A 20,378-nucleotide genomic window follows, 5' to 3' on the forward strand; every position below is an offset into this window, starting at 1 on the left:
GTCTCGCAAGTGTTGATAGGCTATTACTTGTGAGATGTAACCAATCAGATTGCGCCGTGGGCGGGACATTGAGCATCAGAGCCAGCCAAAGTAGCGCATTTTAAAATAAAATTGACTTTAATCAAACCACGGATCCGTGACCGTGATAAGTTTTGTGATCCGTCTCGCCACTAGTGTAGTTGCACTGTTCACTTTGAGGGGGGGGATAAAAATAATTAAGCAGAGGCAGGGATACATTGACCAGAAAGGGGGAAATCCCACGCATCCCCCCCGGCAAATCGCACCCTGGCATTTACATTTTTTAAATTAACTTCTTAAACTTTGGGAGGTAAAGGGAATTTTAAATATTTGGTTCTAAGAATTAGAAGCACTCACTTCCTGAGGGCTGAGCCTCCAACTGAGCTTGATGATGTATGTGACATGAGCAACCTGTCTGACAGTAACTCGAAATACCTAAAGGTGAAACCAAGGTTCTGTACATTTCATGGTGAATTGGTTTCTTATACAAAAGCCCTCAAAGTGATAAAAAAGAAATACGCAATTAGTCTTTTTCCCATCATAGTGGAATATGATTTACAAGAAAAACCTTAGCCCCTCCCTTGTGAAAAAAAGTACACTATACTTTTAAGCAATCAATGTGAACTAAAATATACTTTAATGTCAGTTAACAATACACTTAAGTGTGAATTCAGTGTAATGTTTTCGACAAACTTATTCCATATTATATGTAATTGATTTCAAATGTATCACAGATTAAGCTCAAATTAAATGCAATTAGTTGAAATTAAGAGTGATTTTAACAACTTAAGTGGGACTTTAATACATTTTTATATGGACTTTGTGTCGCAGTGTCTGGTTTGTGTTCCCCGGGTGTCCACTAGAGGTACTGTCACCATTCATTCTGGAACTGCATTTCCCACGATCCTTTGTCTGTTCTCATCACTCATCATTGCACGCAGCTGTTTCCCATCACATTGTTTGGTTCTGTGTATAAATACCCTGTCTGTTTCAGTCATATATTGTCACCACACTTCTGAGGTCTGTTTCTAGTCTGTTCTTGTTTTGTTTATTGTTGTTTTGTATTTTGGATTGCTAACATGGATTTTGAATCTTGCCTGGATGACGACAAATTGGATTAAGCTTTAATAAATCATTACCATCACACTGCTTTTGGATCTACCTATTTTCCTGTGTGCCCCCATGACAGAATGACTCCGTCACCTTAAAGATCCAGTGGTATGAGTCTTTGTGACTTTTCTTCAATCACGAAGATGGAGAGGAGACAGCGGAATGGGAATCCTCGAGCCGAAGAGGAGGAGCCACGCTTGACTTTGGGAGTGTTTTGCGTTGTGTGCTCGTTTCAGGGAGGAGAGTGCTGCACTCCCGGTTAATTCTGAGGAGAGAACAGCACCCAGTCGCTCGCAGACACGAAGGAGGAGGAGGAAGACTTCCTGCCTCCCCAGTGAACCAGAGGCCATCCCGGTGGCCGTCCCCGTGCAGCCCGCTGTCATCCTGGAGATCGTCCCCGTGCAGCCCGCTGTCATCCCGGAGATCATCCCCGTGCAGCCCGCTGCACTCTAAAAAATAAAACATTGGGTCAACAAAAAAAAATATGTTAACGTTTTCCACTAGAATTTTTAAGTTAAGACTGCTGGCATAATTACATTAATTCAAAGCGGTGTTTTGAGTATGGTGAATTACCTTTTAGTCCACAATAAAACGCATTTCTAAATAACATGAACTTAATAATTTTCAACATGAATGCAAGTAATTAAGTTGATCCAACATAATGTTTTAAGTTTACGAAGCTCAAAAAATGGTATTCGGACAAGCCCTAATTTTAAATAACACAAATGAAATGACTGACTTTTATAAGGAATTATGTATATTTTTAAACAGCTTTCCAATCACTATTTATCTTTTTAGCACCATTTTTAAATTATATTTCATTAATGTCCTTTAAATTATATGTTTCATATAATAGAACAGAAGCTATATATTGTGAATTTAAACATTTCTCGAGTCGTTTACCAGCGGCAGACGTCAGGAGGACTAGCCGAGGTAAAAGCTGTTCCAGGCGGGTTACATGAGCTCGAGCACCCGGTGATCCCCTGGGTCTCACACAACCCAAAAACGTCAGATCAAATTTTTTAAATAGGCGCTATCTTTATAAATAAACCACAGATTTGAGCTTTAAACAACTACATTCTTGACTGAACAACTCTTAAAACTACATTTCGTGACACAATAACAGTAGTATTTTTAAATTTCCCGCAGCACTTGCCTCTCCCAGAAGAAGCGGATTTCGCCTCAGACACGCGTCAATTTCGCTCCAAACGCATGCTTTTTACGCACGTCCATTTCGCTTTGGACGCGCGAATGCATTCAAAATGTTCAAGCGTCAAATTAGACGCGGCAGGCGCGAATTTGACGCGCTATTCGCGTCCGGTGTGAACGCACAGTTACATATACTATCAACACTCAACTCAAATTTCAGAATAAGGACTTCGAGATTTCGGTATTCGGTTACTATACAGTAGGCTATACAGCCCTGGCCGCCCGATGAACAGTCACAGTGTCTGGTTTGTGTTCCCCGGGTGTCCGGTCTCTCTCCCTTACTGTCACCATTCATTCTGGAACTGCATTTCCCACGATCCTTTGTCTGTTCTCATCACTCATCATTGCACGCAGCTGTTTCCCATCACATTGTTTGGTTCTGTGTATAAATACCTTGTTTGTTTCAGTCCATGTCACGGAGTCGTCATATATTGTCAGCACACTTCTGAGGTCTGTTTCTAGTCTATCCTTGCCTGGATGACGACGAATTGGATTACGCTTTAATAAATCATTACCATCACACTGCTTTTGGATCTACCTATTTTCCTGTGTGCCCCCGTGACACTTTGACATACAGGTCCTTCTCAAAAAATGTGCATATTGTGATAAAGTTCATTATTGTCCATAATGTAATGATAAAAATTAAACTTTCATATATTTTAGATTCATTGCACACCAACTGAAATATTTCAGGTCTTTTATTGTTTTAATACTGATGATTTTGGCATACAGCTCATGAAAACCCAAAATTCCTATCTCAAAAAATTAGAATATCATGTAAAGGTTCTCTACACGAGCTATTAACCTAATCATCTGAATCAACTAATTAACTCTAAACACCTGCAAAAGATTCCTGAGGCTTTTAAAAACTCCCAGCCTGGTTCATTACTTAAAACCGCAATCATGGGTAAGACTGCCGACCTGACTGCTGTCCAGAAGGGCCACCATTGACACCCTCAAGCAAGAGGGTAAGACAGAAAGAAATTTCTGAACGAATAGGCTGTTCCCAGAGTGCTGTATCAAGGGACCTCAGTGGGAAGTCTGTGGGAAGGAAAAAGTGTGGCTAAAAACGCTGCACAACGAGAAGAGGTGACCGGATCCTGAGGAAGATTGTGGAGAAGGACCGATTCCAGACCTTGGGGGACCTGCGGAAGCACTGGACTGAGTCTGGAGTAGAAACATCCAGAGCCACCGTGCACAGGCGTGTGCAGGAAATGGGCTACAGTTGCCGCATTCCCCAGGTCAAGCCACTTTTGAACCAGAAACAGCGAAGAGAAGCAGCACTGGACTGTTGCTCAGTGGTCCAAAGTACTTTTTTCGGATGAAAGCAAATTTTGCATGTCATTCGGAAATCAAGGTGCCAGAGTCTGGAGGAAGACTGGGAAGAAGGAAATGCCAAAATGCCTGAAGTCCAGTGTCAAGTACCCACAGTCAGTGATGGTCTGGGGTGCCATGTCAGCTGCTGGTGTTGGTCCACTGTGTTTTATCAAGGGCAGGGTCAATGCAGCTAGCTATCAGGAGATTTTGGAGCACTTCATGCTTCCATCTGCTGAAAAGCTTTATGGAGATGATTTCATTTTTCAGCACGACCTGGCACCTGCTCACAGTGCCAAAACCACTGGTAAATGGTTTACTGACCATGGTATTACTGTGCTCAATTGGCCTGCCAACTCTCCTGACCTGTACCCCATAGAGAATCTGTGGGATATTATGAAGAGAAAGTTGAGAGACGCAAGACCCAACACTCTGGATGAGCTTAAGGCCGCTATCGAAGCATCCTGGGCCTCCATGACACCTCAGCAGTGCCACAGGCTGATTGCCTCCATGCCACGCCGCATTGAAGAAGTCATTTCTGCAAAAGGATTCCCGACCAAGTATTGAGTGCATAACTGAACATAATTATTTGAAGGTTGACTTTTTTTGTATGAAAAACCCTTTTCTTTTATTGGTCGGATGAAATATGATAATTTTTTTGAGATAGGAATTTTGGGTTTTCATGAGCTGTATGCCAAAATCATCAGTATTAAAACAATAAAAAGACCTGAAAATTTTCAGTTGGTGTGCAATGAATCTAAAATATATGAAAGTTTAATTTTTATCATTACATTGGACAATAATGAACTTTATCACAATATGCTAATTTTTTTAGAAGGACCTGTATGGTAAAAGTTTACTTCCAAATATACTGACAAACAATTAATATGTACTAAAATATACTTAATGTAATATCCATGTACACTATTATATAATTAAATACATTTGTAATTACAACATAAGAATAATAATCAATGTTTTTTTAAATGTGCACAAGTTGCCTTTTCCCATCAGAAGTAGTTGACATGATTAAACATGTTTGTGTAATAAAGTTAAACATTTTAAACAGATTAAACATTATTACACAATAGTAGTCAAAATCTGTACTAACAAATAAAATGTTAGTACATTTCTAAAACAAATAAAGGAAATATTATTGTTAAAACTATATCATTAAACCGTCTTCACGTTTTAAATCTTAGAGCTGTCAAATAATGTATTAGTTATCAAGATTAAAAAATGTGAAAAAATAATTGGCTACCTGGTGACCCACTTTGTGGAGAGATTAAATTACCAAAAAAAAAAAGTGCATGTTCCTTATGTGGCAGGATAAGTGATTTTGCCCTCCTTTTGGCCCTGGGTTAAGTGTGGTTTTGGTAGACCAATGAGGTGGAAGTGGCCACAATATCTAAGGACCCTTATTTTGACGGGTGTGCGGGTCTCATAAGTCTGGGTTCTTCCCTTCCTTCCACACAAAAAAGTAAATTTAATGGCTAAGGTTTTCCTTTAAATTATATTCTTCTATGATGGAAAAAAGACTAATTGTGTATTTCTTTTTTATCACTTTGAGGGCTTTTGTATAAGAAACAATTGAAATGCACAGAACATTGGTTTCACCTTTAGGTGTTTCAATTTGTGAACATACAATTTTCCAAGCATGAGGATATTGTTAACCAGGAAGTTATTGTTCATTTTAAGTCCATAGATAATGACCTTTGCAGTGAAGTCTTCGAGGTGAGTTATCTTTAAGCCAGTCATAAACATCTGACCATAAGGCCTCCACATACAGTGAAAAAACAGATGCCCCGTGGTTTCAATTTCACCACAAAATATTTTATATCACCACATATCATATTATTTATTTGAGTCAAATCAAAATCTAAGTCGTAAATATTCACTCTATGGATATATCCCATTTAAATTTTTTAAATGAACTTCTTAAACTTTGGGAGGTAAAGGGAATTTTAAATATTTGGTTCTAAGAATTAGAAGCACTCACTTCCTGAGGGCTGAGCCTCCAACTGAGCTTGATGATGTATGTGACATGAGCAACCTGTCTGACAGTAACTCGAAATACCTAAAGGTGAAACCAAGGTTCTGTACATTTCATGGTGAATTGGTTTCTTATACAAAAGCCCTCAAAGTGATAAAAAAGAAATACGCAATTCTTTTTTCCATCATAGTGGAATATGATTTACAAGAAAAACCTTAGCCCCTCCCTTGTGAAAAAAAGTACACTATACTTTTAAGCAATCAATGTGAACTAAAATATACTTTAATGTCAGTTAACAATACATTTAAGTGTGAATTCAGTGTAATGTTTTTGACAAACTTATTGCATATTATATGTAATTGATTTCATTGAGGTCTGTTTCTAGTCTGTTCTTGTTTTGTTTATTGTTATTGTGTATTTTGGATTGCTAACATGGATTTTGAACCTTGCCTGGATGACGACGAATTGGATTACGCTTTAATAAATAATTACCATCACACTGCTTTTGGATCTACCTATTTTCCTGTGTGCCCCTGTGACACTTTGACATGTGGTAAAAGTTTACTTCCAAATATACTGACAAACAATTAATATGAACTAAAATATACTTTAATGTAATATACATGTACACTATTATATAATTAAATACATTTGTAATTTTTTTTAATAATAAAGTTGCAATTTAGTATATTTTCTTAATATTAATAACCTATGTACAATCAACACATTCAATTTAAATCCCTCTACATTTACTGACAAAACAATCTCTAAAATAAATACATAAAAACCTTTCTGTTGATGCACAAGATAAACCCAAGAAACATAAACACAAACAGTTACAACACTTTAACTCATTTAGAAAGAGTCTGGAGGACAATGAGGCTTATATGCACAATCATTTTCTCCCTCATACAAACCCTAAGCCTATCCATCACAGAAAACATTCTGCATTTTTACATTTTCAGAAAACATAATTCTGTATGATTTATAAGATTGTTTCCATGTAATTGACTGGTATTACTATACTTTTGGGGTCATTTGGTCCCCATAACCTAGGGATGACCAGTACACACATAATTTTAGAAGCAAACACACAGTACCTCTCTCACACACACACAACCCATGCATTAATACTAACAAAATGTGAAGAATAGTATCATTCCATGTACAACACGAAGATTCAAACCTTTGGGTAATGCTTTACAAAAATATATTATTAGTTAACTTCAGTTAACATGAACTAAGAATGAATAATACTTTAATTATTTATTAGTCTTAGTGTTAATTTCAACATTTAATAGAGCATTATTATATTCAAAAGTTGTGTATTAAAATCAGTTAATGCACTGTGAACTAACATGAACAATGACTAACTTTAACAAACTATATTTTAATTAGGCCTAACTAATATTAACAAAGATTAATAAATACTGTTAATTGTTAATTGCTCATTGTTAGATCATGTTGGCTAATACATAAACTAATATTAACAAATGAGACATAATTAAAGTGTTACCAAACCTTGTATACTTTTAGCTCTTAAACCTTTACTAGCACCAACATTTAAACAGGACCATATGCTAGGCTACTCCAGCATTACAGTGAATGTAAGTTTGTCTAAAAACAACAAAAACTGAAGAACAATAGAGCAAGCCTTCTTCAATACAGTAAGACGTGATATTAAAACTCAGTAGCCGATACACCTTATGAACATGCAACGCGCTAGCGTTTTAAAACGGGTTTCTATGGGTGTTGTTCATAATCTGATTTAGGCCTATATTGTGTACTAAATGTGGTGCTTCAATTTCACTCACATTAAGCGTCTTAAATGAAGAACGCCTCATTACGCTGCCGTTGTTTAGCAGAATACTGACATCTAGTGGTAGCAGGTTTTCTCAAACAGCTGTGTGTGGATCGTCTGTAAGGGTGTTTCTCAAAACCAAGAATGCAAAGAACGGACTTGTGTTCTTGGGGAGAACGCTCTTGCTAGTTGTTCTTGGAAGAATGAAGTCACAAGGTGACGAGCACACAGAACGCTGCTGAGACGATGTGTTCTTGCTGGTATTGCGCAATAATGCAATATTATCTGTCTGCAGTCCCGGAGGCCGCACTTTCAGGACCGCAGTTGGAGCAGTGCGTTTGCGGTGCGTGTTGCAGTGCGTGTGCGGTACTGGAGCAGCACGCGCTATAGTGCTTTCACATATGCTGCGTTTGCAGTGCGCTACTGATACGCAGTTTCTGTGTGTCACAAAATAAAAAATAGGTAAGTAATTTTGATACAAATGTATAAATACTGATTATAAATGCATATTTTAAGACTGAAAGAACCGGAAGAGAGGGCTAGCCCCCAGAAGACAAAGGACCTTTTTGGAAATGAACATTTTATATATTAATTATTGTTAGTACATGCCACTTATCTACATTAAAACGAGTATTTTTCCTCTGCTATAAATAAGGCTGGCTGTAGCACCAAAAAGTTAAACATTTTGATTTACAAATTTTTTAATTTACATGTCAAAATTAATTATAACTACATAACTATATCAAACTTATAATTACACTGTTTAACTTCTGTATATTCAAAAATAAAACTATATAATATGATTTAGGCTACTTATGAATTCAGATATAGGCTACAACTACATATTCTGATACATATTCACATTTAATAAATTCGCATGACATGAAGGTTGAACGATAAACAAAATAAATAAAAAGGGCAACAGTATATTCATGTTTAAATAGAACAACATGCAGCAATAATATATATTTATATTCTCGGTTAAAAGCAATAATCATATAAATAACTTTTTGTATTCATTAGTCAACTAAAGGCCTATAAACATCGCACTTGAAACAAACATTTTAAAACTTACCATCGACACCAATAGCCGAGGAAATTGCTTCCCATGCCCTTTCTTTGGCATTTAAATCTTTATACATATTATGTGGATCATACAGAAGTGTGTATTTTTCCACCTCCACAATGAGACGATTGTCATCCATGTCACTGTCACCTTGTTTTTGAGTTACTTTTCTCTCCACGTGATTGTCTGCTGTGATGCTAGTGCCCCCCTCCCCTCCCCATATCATGTATTTCTTGACGGGGAAAAGTCGTATCTGATCGCATTTTGCAACTCTTGGGACTACACTGATTTTTTTTTTTTTTTTCTTGATCCTGTAATTTAGTAAATGTAGAACACATTAACTGTAATTATGAGTATATGATCAAATTATTACAGTTTCTTGTCAATGTTTATTTCAATGTGAACAATACGCTGCAGTGCGGTGCAGCACAGCAGAAAATAGACTCTGTGCGTAAACGATCGCTGCACTGCTGTATACGCACCGCAACTGGAACGGACTGCCGGACCACATCCGTGTGCAGTGTGAAAGCTCTAACCTGTTAACATGGGTACGGAAAAAAATACGCACCGCAAACGCACTGCAAACGGAGTATGTGTGAAACGGGGACCCTAGTTTTTGTGAACCGTAGTCCCAGGAACGCATTTCCAGGACTCTAGTTTTGGAGGACCGAAAAAAGTGCCACCAAGGCAGTTTCCACCCAGTTTTAACCACATTAGAGTTTTAGAGTTTTATTACACCCAAATACTACTTTCTTTATTGCAATTAAACCTTCTAGGAATGTCGAGAAATTATTTGGTCTAAGTGTTTTGAGTTTTGTGAATTCCCTCCCAGAATTAAATTGAATCTATTTCTATTTTATTTTTGTGTTTCTGTGCACATGTTGCTGCTCATATCTTATATAGAATATGGTAAAAATGTTAAAATACTGTATTGAGTTTTATGGCTGAGTGACGTCATTTCCACTTGATGAGTTGTCCAATCGCGTCTCGCTCAAAGCTTAGAACAGCTTTGGATTTGAGCGAGACAGGTAGCCTATATGTTGTAAATGAGCTCTGAAGTAAAGTGTTTAAATATAATAGATTAAGTCAATATTTTGATCAATATCGGTGGATGACATGTTTTAATGTTGAATTGAGTCACTTAGTGTGTTTAAATATCGTATTTTTTTCGTGTTAATGAGCTCTTAATGTGCTGGTTCAAATTGCCGCCCGCACGGCATTTTTAACGGCGGGTTTCTATAGTAATATGGTTCTTAAATATAATTAAAAAGGGTGGATTGCGCTCATAGAATATCATGCAGTTAACTTTGTCGAAGTATAATTATAATTGAGATGATATGAATATTCATGTTAAAGGCCTTTTTATGCTTCTGCGTCATATCGACGGCGTACCCCCGCAGACCCTTCTGCGTCGACGCGAACCCCTCCGCCGTAGCTCGACGTGCACCTCCAAAAAATTGTAACTACGCGTCGAGGCGACGCAGACCACAAGGGCTGTGATTGGTCACACCCCCACCCCCCTAGCGTTCTGGTGGTGAAATGCACCGCGATGCAACACAACCCGACGCAGAACCATAAAACGCCCACGACGCCGTAGGAGTGACGGCGTAGATACGGCGTGGAGTTGACGGAGAAGCATAAAAAGGCCTTAACTCCTCCACTTGCCGTCTTGCAGCAGAATTCCTCCAATTAATCGACTGTTTTAATCTGACACAACTTGTTGATGCCCCCACTCATGCCAGGGGCCACACTCTCGACCTAGTCATTACAAACTCCGTTCTTCTCAGCAATCTTCTGGTGTATGATCTGGGAGTTTCCGACCATAAGGCCATCTCCATGAAGATGTCTTCACCGTCCACCCTCATTAAGCCCAAACGTCAAATCTGCTTCAGAAACCTGAAAAACATCAACCTAGAGACTATGGCATCCGACCTTCATCATCTCCTTTCTGTAAACTGTCTATCACCCATGGATTCAGTGGACTATTACAATAACACCCTCAGAAGCATTCTGGATCTCCACGCCCCGGTCAAAACCAGAAGGGTCACTTCTCCCGATCAACCCCCTGGTACACCGGTGAGCTACGAAAAATGAAGGCAGCTGGGCGTGCCATTGAGAGGAGATACAAAGCCACAGGTCTCACTGTGCACAAGCTCGCTTTTTGGGAACACCAAAAGGACTACTCAAAGGCAGTTACAGAGGCACGGTCACATTTCTATTCAAACATCATCAGAAATAGACCCGGAAACTCCAAACAGCTGTTCTCCACCAAATCATCTACTTAAACCACAAATCACATCACTTACAGAAACTACAGAAGAGCACTGTAATCATTTCCTGGACTTTTTCAAAACAAAAATAGACTCAATTCATTCTACTTTTCCTGGATCCTCACCACTATCCACCTTGACTATCCACCCACAGCTTGCAATCCCCGAGCCCCTACACTGCTTCCCAGAAATTTCACAGCAAGAGGTTGAGAAGATAATCAAAAGGATGAAACCCACCACCTGTACCCTCGACCCTTTTCCTACAGCTCTAGTGAAAGTAAACACCTCTGTCCTAAGCCCTCTGATTACCACTGTAATTAACCACTCCCTCCAGTCTGGCAATGTTCCATCTGCCCTAAAAACAGCCATCATTAGACCACTTCTCAAAAAACCCACCCTTGGAATGGCCCATTTCCAATTTCCCATTCCTCTCCAAAGTACTGGAAAAAGTTGTTGCCGCCCACCTCCAGGATCATCTTAAACACAACCATTTTTTTTCGAAAAATTCCAGTCTGGTTTCCGCTCTGCCCACAGCACGGAAACGGCCCTGGTTAGAGTCACAATCGATGTACGTATGACAGCTGATTCTGGTTCACCATCCCTCCTCATACTCCTCGATCTGTCTGCTGCTTCTGATACCGTGGATCATGGCATACTCCTCAACCGGCTACATCAAACCATTGGACTCACTAACACTGCTCTTAACTGGTTTAGATCATACCTCACTAACAGAATAGAGTACATTTCACTTGGAAGTGCAAGGTCCCGGCAACACACAGTCACCTGCGGGGTCCCCCATGGGTCAGTCCTTCGCCCCATCCTCTTCATCACTTATATCCTCCCCCTCTGTCATGCCATTAGCCGCTATGGAGTCTCATTTCACTGCTATGCTGATGACACACAACTGTACATGAAATCGGAAACACATGCCTCTGCAACTTCACCAACATCATTTCCGTCTTCACTCACTGCCTGTCTGGAGGAGATAAAGGTGTGGATGAAACACAACTTCCTTCAGTTAAACAGCTCCAAAACTGAGGCAATTCTTGTTGGCACCCCACATCAAACCCAGTCTTCCTCCATAACTGGTATAACTATCTCTGGTCATGACATTCCCCTATCCACAACTGTCACTAATCTTGGGGTAAGATTTGAACCACAACTCACCTTAGAAGCCCATATCAAAAACCTTTGCAAGATTTTATTTTACCATCACAGAAATATGAGACATTTACCATCACCTGGAGGCAAAGACAAGGAGGGTAGAGGTTGCTGGCATCCTCCGGTATGCTACTCCGTTGCTACGGAAACAGGACATGCCCCTGTTCCAGGCATCCAAAGAGGCCGTTCTACCGAGCTTGAGGAGTACAGAGAGACGATTGGCTAAGGACCCTCAACGTGCCAGAGCCTACTGTGAGGCAATCAACCAGCTCTTACAATCAGGAGCTGTTAAGAAGTTGGGCCCAGATGAGATCTCAAAGACTGGTGAATCATGGTACATACCTCATCACCTAGTTAGCCATAATGGGAAGAATCGGCTTGTTTTCAACTGTTCCTACCAATTTCGTGGACTGAATTTGAATGATGCCCTTCTTCCAGGACCGACCTTGGGCTCATCTCTCCTTGGTGTCCTGCTGCGCTTCAGGCAACAAGCAGTAGCAATTAGTGGAGATATCAGGGGTATGTTTCACCAGGTCCAGCTTCTGCCAGAAGACCGGCTACTTCTCAGGTTTGTGTGGAGAGATATGAAGCGAGAGGATCCCCCTGATACCTTCGAGTGGCAAGTTCTGCCCTTTGGCACCACCTGCTCACCTTGTTGTGCCACATTTGCTCTTCAACGACATGCCAGAGATCACAGTGTTCCAGAGGACGGTGTCAGAGACTCTGTAGAACGCTGTTTCTACGTTGATAATTGCCTTCAGAGCGTACCAACTGCAGCAGAAGCCAGGAGGTTGGTGGACAAACTCAGGGAGATTCTGGCATCGGGTGGGTTTGAGATCCGTCAGTGGGCATGTAACATCCCAAGTGTCATTGGACATCTGCCAAAGGAAGCAAGGTCAGTTAGTATGGAGAGCTGGCTCTCGCATGATGACACGGGTCTGTCTGAATCCACTCTCGGACTTAGTTGGCATTGGGAATCGGACATCTTGGGGTATAAGAGCCGCCCGCTGGACTATGGCATACTGACTATGCGCAACGTGTATAAAGTTTTAGCTCGGCAGTATGACCCTCTGGGGTTCATATTACCCTACACAACCCGCGCCAAGTTGCTTGTCCAGAGCATGTGGGATAAGCACCGTCACTGGGACGACCCCCTCCTCCCTCAGGAGCTACAGCAAGCTTGGAAAGAGTGGGAATCTGAACTCCATCTGCTGCCTCGCATAACTTTGCCTCGCTCTTATGTTCCAGCTCATGTGGGTCGAACAGTTGTCTCTAGACAGATCCACATATTCAGCGATGCGTCAAAGAAAGCCTACGGCTCGGTTTCTTATTTGCGGACTGAGGATGTCCAAGGCCAAGTCTACCTGTCATTCCTGGCAGCGAGATCAAGAGTCGCTCCCCGGCGACGACACTCCATACCACGTTTAGAGCTCTGCGGTGCCCTAACAGCAGCCCAACTGGCAAAGATGTTGGAAGGTGAGCTGACCTTGAAGATTGATCAGACTATATTTTGGAGTGATTCAACCACGGTGCTTACCTGGCTGCAGTCGGAGTCGTGCCGTTTTAAAGTATTTGTGGGCACCCGTGTAGCTGAAATTCAGGAGCTCACAGAACCCAGCGCCTGGCGTTATGTATGCTCCTCACTGAATCCTGCTGATGATGTCACGCGGGGTAAGACTCTTGAGGAGCTCGCCATGCCTAATCGCTGGAGCCAAGGGCCCTCTTTCCTCCTTGGTAGACCCGACGAATGGCCATCCCAATCACCTAGGCTGCCTGATGCAGATCCGTCAGAGTACAGGAAGTCAGTCTCCTGCGGTATTGTGACTAACAATGACTGGCTATGTTCTCTACAAGGTGGCCAACATACCTGGAAGGATCTGGTTGAGGCTACGGTGCGTGAGCTTCACGGGGCGGCTGGACAGGGTAGCGCTGTTACTGCTTCAGATTATCATCAAGCAGAAATGATAATCTACAAGAGAATCCAGCAAGACAGTTTCCCAGAAGAACGGCACCACCTGAAGAAGGGCAAGTCAGTACCAAACAGTAGTCGCCTACTTACCTTGTCCCCAGAGTTAGACCCTAAGGAGGAGATCATACGTGTTGGTGGTAGATTGCGGCGGGCTGAAGCTCTCGATTCTGCTTTTAAACACCCGATCGTCCTGGATCCTAGTCATCCAGCCACCAAGCTACTTATACAGGATTACGACACTCGTCTTTGCCACCCTGGACCTGAACGGGTATATGCTGAAATACGTCGCGTCTTCTGGATCCTGCGCGGGAGAGAGGCAATCCGTCATATACAACATCTCTGTAAGGAGTGTAGGAGATGGAAGGCTAAGCCATCAGTGCCCAAGATGTCAGACTTACCCGTGGCCCGTTTGCGTCTATATAAGCCGGCCTTCTATTCCACGGGTGTAGACTGTTTCGGGCCTTTCCAGGTGAAGTTGGGACGCCGCTCCGAGAAAAGATGGGGGATTATTTACAAATGTCTCACCACACGAGCAGTGCACCTGGACCTCTTACACAGCTTGGATTCAGACTCGTTTCTAATGAGCCTCAGGAGATTCATTGCCCGTAGAGGTACGCCGGCTGAACTCTATTCGGATCAGGGCACAAATTTCAAGGCAGGAGAGAGAGAGCTTCGTGAGACATTTGACGGTCTATCTTCAGAGCTTCAGCAACTTCTAGCGAAGCAGAAGATTGCCTTCCACCCACCGGCAGCACCCCATTTCGGTGGAGCATGGGAGCGAGAGATAAGATCGGTCAAATCTGCTTTGTATACAGTTATAGGAGCTCAGCCGGTCTCCGAAGAAGTGCTCCGTACCGTCTTGTTGGAAGTTGAGGCGATATTGAACACAAAGCCACTGGGATATACCTCAGCTAACATAGCAGACCTGGATGCAGTCACTCCGAACATCCTCTTGATGGGGCGGCTAGATGGTGCTTTGCCCCAGGTGGTATACAACAAGAGTGAAGGTTTGAGCAGGAGAAGATGGAGGCACTGTCAGGTCTTGGCAGACCACTTCTGGTCCAGGTTTATAAGGTACTACTTGCCCACCTTGCAGCCTCGACAGAAGTGGCATACCACCACAGTGGATCTTGCGGTTAACTCTGTTGTTCTGATGATGGACCCGCAGCTTCCCAGGGCTCTTTGGCCAGTCGGCAGAGTGACTGAGGTACATCATAGTGCTGATGGTCGTGTAAGGTCAGCAGATGTCCGGATTAGAGACAAAGTCTACACCAGACCCGTTGCCCGTCTCATTGCCCTCCCAGCCATCCCAGATTCATAGGCGGAAATGGATTCCGTCGTAGTGCCTACGGATGTGAGCAGTGAGCCTTTCTCAGGAGCAAATTGCATGCAATTTGGGGGCGGCTGTGTGAAAGTCTCACTAATGACACTGATTTAAGAGCGCGTTCTCCCCGATCGCGGGGACTCTTATTTTGGCGTAATGCAGCGCATTCGGTGGAGTGCTTCACAGTGTTATGTGTGCGCGGGCGCGATCCAGTCTGTCATCAGCCGTCAGCAACAACGAGCCGTGCAATCCCCTCACTGAATGCAATTATATGATCATCCTTATGTTCCTATGAGTGTTTAAAGTTGTGCGTCCAGAGAGAAAGTGAGTACTGTAAATTTCACTGTTACTCGCGCTGAGTTGATTGTTGTTTACTGAGTAGAGACGGGTAAAGAGTGATGACACAAAATGGATGCTAACGTGGGGTATAGCAGTATTTGAGTTCACATCCAGTACAGTAATCATGTAAGCTGTGTATTGTTTCGTGTTCTATTGTGTTAAAAGACAACATTGTGCTGATGTTTGAGGGAAGCCAGTAGTTTTAATGCCATTTATGTTGTTATGAGTGTGATTGTGATAAGAAAGAAGCATTATTTGTTATAGTATATTTTATTTGTTTGTTACAGACCACACACACACTCATATGCTGAAACTTCTAAGGACATAAAGCAAAGACTGAACCATTCAGCGCCAGTATTCATGCTCATCTCCGATATGCACACAGAGAGCACTGTTTAATTCAATCCGCTATGATCTGGCTCCCCCTCTGCATGCTTGTACAAAATAAATCTGTTGAACTAAATTCCTTCTCCGACTTTGGTGTTCTAACCGGCACACCTGGATCAGCTCCCTCCAACACATTAGCAACAGCTAGCACCTTAACGTTACAGTCCTTAGCCCCTCAGCTACAATATATATATATATATTATATATATATATAATAGACACCGTCGGGTCTAGAATAATATTTATGTGTCTGTATTAAAACTGACGTAATATACCCAATAACCAGGACACCGTCGGGATATAGTATGGGGATTTATAACCAGCCAGAGCGGGTTTTATATATATGAATGTGTGTGTGTGAGCTGTTTCCTGTTGCATATGCGAGATTCAGTTCAAGTGTTAATTCCCAAGAGGAGTCTTTTGCTTTGTCGAGGGGGCGCTCAGACGAACTGGCACCAGCCTTACAGGGCCATAACGTAAGATACAAGGTAATGGAGCCTTTTATACATTTATATACCTTTTATACGTTTCTTTAGAAATAAACAATGGACAAATGCAGTCTTTAAATGCCTCAGATGTAAAGTTATTCGCTGTCAAAGTGACGCCAAAATGAATGGGAGTCAATGAAATGCCAACGGCAGGTGATGGCTTGTTAGCCTGTAGATGCCCCCGGCAACATTCTGTTTGTTTGTTTGTTTTGCACACGTGCATTTGTGCTGCTGGTTTAGAGCTTGCTATTTTTGCGGGTCGCTTGGACAGCTAGCTTACGAGCATTATGTCCGCCAGGCTGCATACCAGTTTTATTTTTCTTTGTTTACAAATATAGTTTAGTTTTTTTTTTTTTCCTCTCTTTGTTTGCTCTGGGTTGTTTTCAATATATTTTTTTGTTGTGATTTTTGGTTTATTTTGCTAACAGTGGGGTTACTTTGTTAATTAGTTTCGTTTCGTGTTATTCTTTGTGGTTATATTTTTGTTGATGTTGTTTTGATTTCTTTTTCCTGGTTATGTATTTTATTCTAAATTGTTTATTCCCCCTTCATCCGCTGTCCTATTATTCTGGTGCCGTTTAGGCGTGGATTATCTGCCTTTGCTGCAGAGGGTGCCATCAGGGGTCATGCTGAGTGTTATAGCCGCCATTACATTGTCTGTAAACTTTACCTTGGTTCTCTTTTTCATTATTTAGTGTAATTTTATCTTTTTTTGGTTAATGTGTCTCTTTCTTCTTTCTCCAGGAGCCAGTGTGGAGCAAGCGAGGCTAGCTGCTTCAGTGATTATAATAAATGACCAATTCTGTTACATAATACAGCTGTACATCAATACAACTAGTCTATGACAAAGAACCAGGGATCATTGCCGTAACCATCACTCTCAATAAATTGAAGTTGACCAGTCACCGAGATGAGACCACTGCAGACCACTCAACTATATATTAAGTTAAATGAACTGAATTAAATTAAAAACTTTTCCACAAAATTAATTTAGGTTTGTAGAAAAACACTAGAACAAGCAATTATATAATTATATATATATTAAATAGAACTAACAATTAACATTTTGAACAAGCAGCAACAAAAAGAAAAAAACGTGTGTGGGCATAAATAAAACTTTTGAAAATAAGAGGACGCATTAATAATATTGGCTACCATTTACTACTGAAACTGTGCTCTTGTCCACAAAGGTTATGGATCTCCCCAACCTGGTAACTTGGTTCCCAAACAGAAGTTCACAATCATAATGGGTCACGTTTTAGATTAGGGCCCAATTCTCACTATTAACTAACTATTACTATTATTAACTATATGACTTTTGCCTCAAACTCATAATTACTGCTTTTTGTTAGTATGGTAGTTATTAAGTTTAGGTATTGGGTGGGATTAAACGATGTAGAATATGGTCGTGCAGAATAAGGCATTAATATGTAGCCTACTTTATAAGTACTAATAAACAGACAATATCCTAGTAATATTCATACTAATAAGAAACTAGTTAATGTTGAGAATTGGACTCTAACCTAAAGTGTTACCTCATTATGTTTTGAGAAGTGATTCATGTGCAATTTCCAAGTCAGCTATACTCACAATTACATTAATTCTAATATCATGTGAAGGGAGAATTAAACATGCAAAATAATACCGCCATGTGACAACAATGAAGGGTAATACTGCTTGAAATGTGTATCACTTATTATTTTAACAAGTAGTAGTAACTATACAGTAAGTGGTGAGAAGGGTGAACGTATGAGTAGATTTATTGACACCAATTCAAATGCTGTGTAAAAAGTCTGCACAATAAATCGATGCAGCAGCTTGTTTACAGGATGTATGTAACTTTCTAATATTGAACTCACCTTGGAGATTTATGTTGGCCAGCTACTTGCACTGCGTATATCTGAAAAGTTGATAATCTAGCGACAGAGTTGCTAAATGTCACAAAGCAATCACCATGACTACAAAATGAGATAGTGACACAAGGTGGCGCCAAAACCATACAATTTCATTCCATATCCATCCATTCTGCAAAGCACGTGTCTTAGCTTGGTGGGAATTGTTCGAGCCTACTCAAACTATGTTGGAAAGATATTTCAAATGTTATATACAGTAAGCAAATGAAATTACTTAAACTAAAGAGTTTTTAATTGTAAAAAAACTACAACTGGCTTTTTGAACGATCGTCTATTCGCATGAGGGGAGTGCATATTATCCTAATAGTAAAACAATTTTCCACTCGAAAATCTGAAACATATTTTTATACTGCATATTTTAAGAACAACCCAAATGTATTTGAACTCACAGCCTATTGTTGAAGACTGTTGTGCTTAAAATAGATCCAATATATTATATTATTTTTACAGCATTGTGTAGGCCTAATGTTTTTTTTATATAAAAATGGGAAAAGATAAATGTCACATCTATTTATAATAAAATGAAAATATGTTTCATCACATGCAGATAAACTTAGTTTACGAGGGAAGTTATCTCAGTGGATACAAGCGATGCAGAGTCGAATCCTTCACGTAAGCATGACAACTGTTGTCTTTCACATTCATCATGTCCAGGATGATAATAGGCTAATAATCAGAGCACATGGTATAGGATATTGGGGGTTATAATAATCCTCTTTTTTTTTTACAGGAGGGGCTCCATTATAGTTGACATGTCTCTTATCTTTGAAAATTCTTCTATGGTCCCAAGCTCAGTTGAGGTAGAATCTATTCTTTATGGAAATGCTGTGAATGGGAGCAAACTTCTGAACATCATACTGGACACTATCAAAGCAGGTGAGTGTGTACAAGTACAATACACAACTGAGCATATGGTGAAACCTTTCAAATAAAGTTGTGCTCTGCATATTTTATATTACAGGGGAAATAGTTACTTCTAACACACCTGCGCCTAACACACCTGTCACAAATGCAACCATACAAACTACTACCATGAGATCCACAGCAAGTACAAAAGGTATTGAATGTTATGTTTCAATTATTTCATTTAATACTTTTAAATACATAACATACACTATTTTCTGTACTTCTTACCTTTTCAGAGAACACAAACACCAGCTCTGGTGCCTTTTCACAGATGGTATGCTGTTCACTAATGTCTATATCTCCAGCAATCACTGTTTTATTAGCACACACTGTGATGTTTTTGTAATTGTAGTGCAATAAGTTTTAAAAAAAGAGATAAAACACTATAGAAAGACACCATGTTTAATAATATTTAAGCTGATTTTATTAGTTAAAATAGACAAATGTTGACTATAGGCACAGCTTATAGTTTGTACTGTGCATACAAGTTTTAGGACCATCACCATAATATAATTATTTATTAAAATATTCACCCCACCTGCAGACCACAAGTTACCATCTGATAATATATTAATATTAATGGTAACACTTGTATTAACTAACATTGGCCTATATATTTTTACAGCATTTATTAATGTTAGATAATAAAAATGTTCGTGGTTATGTTAGTTCACAATTAATTAACTAAAGTTAACAGATGCAACTTTTGATCTTCAAAATCGAAATGTTGAGATTAACATTCGCTAAGAATGATAAATGCTGTAGAAATATTGCTGTCGATGTTAACTAATGTAGTTAACTAATGTTAACAAATGAAACCTTATTGTAAAGTGATTCTATATTAAAAAATATATATATATATTAGTTATGGTCAGTAGAAGTCATCAGAGATTTGTGCAATTCTATAGTTTGTGTCAAAAACCTTTATTTGTTGGTTTTAGATAATAAGGAGCTTCACTTTATTCTTTTTTGAATAGTTTAACATTATTTGGTTGATATTTCATATTAGCCTACTATATTTTTAGTATTGTACCTGTGTATCCTTTGTTATTAAAGATGTGGCATTCTGACATGTATCTTGTTTTGTCTTCTGTTGTCTTTGTTTTGTGT

The 20,378-nt window shown here is 40.0% G+C and overlaps 1 long non-coding RNA gene across 1 annotated transcript; it reads left to right on the forward strand.

The window, feature by feature from the left end:
• Window positions 1–7,849: 7,849 nt before the first annotated feature.
• On the forward strand, window positions 7,850–20,064 carry LOC306999976. The gene is made up of 5 exons (XR_013797945.1): window positions 7,850–7,907; window positions 18,910–18,974; window positions 19,093–19,238; window positions 19,324–19,419; window positions 19,505–20,064. It is a non-coding gene; the product is annotated as an uncharacterized lncRNA (long non-coding RNA).
• The last annotated feature ends 314 nt before the right edge of the window (window positions 20,065–20,378 follow it).

The sequence above is a fragment of the Phoxinus phoxinus genome (assembly GCF_949152265.1).
Source record: "Phoxinus phoxinus genome assembly, chromosome: 6".
Lineage (NCBI taxonomy): Eukaryota > Metazoa > Chordata > Actinopteri > Cypriniformes > Leuciscidae > Phoxinus > Phoxinus phoxinus.